This window comes from Amphimedon queenslandica, unplaced genomic scaffold (genome assembly GCF_000090795.2).
Source record: "Amphimedon queenslandica unplaced genomic scaffold, v1.1 AMPQUscaffold_7789_Cont20264, whole genome shotgun sequence".
Classification (NCBI taxonomy): domain Eukaryota; kingdom Metazoa; phylum Porifera; class Demospongiae; order Haplosclerida; family Niphatidae; genus Amphimedon; species Amphimedon queenslandica.
The window spans coordinates 1-2,220 of NW_003551931.1; the positions used below are offsets into that span (position 1 = coordinate 1).

At 37.1% G+C, this 2,220-nt stretch overlaps 1 long non-coding RNA gene across 1 annotated transcript; it reads right to left on the reverse strand.

The window, feature by feature from the left end:
* Positions 1-427: 427 nt before the first annotated feature.
* On the reverse strand, positions 428-1,716 carry LOC109591581 (uncharacterized). Its single transcript, XR_002189882.1, has 8 exons — positions 1,629-1,716; positions 1,526-1,580; positions 1,264-1,469; positions 1,062-1,137; positions 975-1,015; positions 831-917; positions 560-684; positions 428-514 (listed from the first exon to the last, which is right to left on the reverse strand). It is a non-coding gene; the product is annotated as an uncharacterized LOC109591581 (long non-coding RNA).
* Between the last annotated feature and the right edge of the window lie 504 nt (positions 1,717-2,220).

A 2,220-nucleotide genomic window follows, 5' to 3' on the forward strand; every position in this document is an offset into this window, starting at 1 on the left:
AATGTACTTTAAAAGAGAAACAGTTAAAAACATTATTATATGCACCGATTAATGTATACACATTTACATGCATGTACATGTTAAGTGTCATTTACAGTTTTCATGCGATTTCTTCTCTCACAAGAAGCACACCGAGGTATGAAACCATCAGTGGGTGGGTCGGCATCATCTGGTATCAGGTATCTAATGTATTGACTTGGAATGTCTTCAAAATGTGCCAAAGACTGGTCATAGTATTTCTGAACAAAAAATGTCTTCCCATCTTCCTCAATCTCTTTTTCACCATCAGGCACTTCCTCCCCACCACACATAAACCAGTTACTGACAGGAGGCTTGTACACAACCTAATTAGTAATACATAAATTACATTATCATGTCACTCCTTCTCTTCCCCCCTCTCTCTCTCACCTCCACTTTGTCCATGATAGCCCCAAGAGAATTATCCTCGCAATCATCAATAAGAAACAGCTCACGTGGATCTCCAGTCTTACCTAATACTGTATCAGTAGATCGACTTTAAAAATATAATAATAAAAAACAATAATTGCTGGATGCTTACTGAAACCACCATTCGTGAAACATTTTCTTTCCATTTGAGTCCTCGTACATTGACATGATGCGTGTGAGGTAGAGTGGGTCATCGAGCACTTCTGGACAGACTGACACCACATCATATAAGCAGACCTAAAAGAGATGAGTGTATATATAAACAAGCTCCTCAATATCTCCCTTTCTCTACTCTCTGTGCATGTACATGCATATTAACCTTCTCTTTGTAAGCTCTTTGCATATAAATAATCTATAAATATCTCCCTTTCTCCCTTACTAACCTTCTCTTTGTTGTTAATGAGGACTTCAGTGTAGTAGCTTTTGTCTCCTTTTCCAAAAATTGGCTCGCCAATCCACTCGACTTTTGTCTACAAGTAACAAATAATTATATAAATTCATACAATAAAGTTATATTTTACTTGTACCTTTATTTTCTTGATCTTCTTTGATGGAGACTTCAAGTCTTCTAAACATTAAGAGAGTTTATTTTCCGAACACACCCACTAACGTACCACATTCTTCAAGTCAGGATCAGCTGGATCGTTATCTTCCTCTTCTTCGGCCATCTGTACGGCCATATAAGGGCATCTGAGAGGTAAGAGATAAAGAATAGAAAAAAAAAAGTTATCACATGCATAGAGACACACAAATATATGGACAAGTACATTTAGGGGTACATATGCAGTCCATTTTCAATGCATTTCAATGACTGACCTTCTGTTAACACAAGCTTGCTTTGATCTTCCAGTTCCGCCAAACTTGACCATATCAGCACAAGCATTGCACTTGCCACAGTCGGGCTGCTGGCACATCTCACAGACACCACACCTCCTCCTATGAGGAGCGGAGCTGGACTTGTTATCAATCTGATTCTTGAAGAATGTCTCAAAGATATCTCTCACTAGGGGAGTGGTTGTCACCTGTACAAAATTCCAGCGGAATGCATGAATCATTATCTTTATAATTATTATTATACTTTCGCTTGCTTGGTCTTTTTGACTTTGGGTTGATGTGGACGTCGGCTTGATAGTCTAAAAACACCAGGTCATGGTGGGTAATGTACATAATAAATATGGAACCTTTTTCCCAGTGTGACCCCGGCTAGCTTTATTAATGCTCTCATGCATGGAGACACTTAACAAGAGATCCTCATCCTCATCACAGTACTGATCATAACTCTCAACCTATGAAGATATGTAAATATTACCGTATAGCTAGATCTTTTGTGGCCCAAAATTTTCATGAATTTTGCAATTTATTCAAAATTTAAAAAAATAAAATTTGCAAAATTGTACAGTTCAACATGGCCAAAAAGCAGCAAATTGTGAAAATTAAAGGGTAAGTTCAATGCATTTTTGAGGTATTTTTTTTATTTGCTTAATATGATTGCCTGACCATAATAATGATGTGTTCCAACTCCCATTGTCTGAAAAAAATTATTCACTGAGATATGAGCCTTCAAAAATGCCTATTTTTCCTTCCTGCCAGGTTACTTCCTGTCAGTGGGTGTGGCTAAACATGACGTCACTAGAGGCATAGTTGCAGTTAAATCCATTCCTTTATAGGGGGAAATAATCCTTTATTCTCATGTCTAGTAATGTAATAGCACTAATTTAATGATTAGAATCATTAGCTTTCATTATTCTAAGCATGTAACTGCAAGAAAAAGAC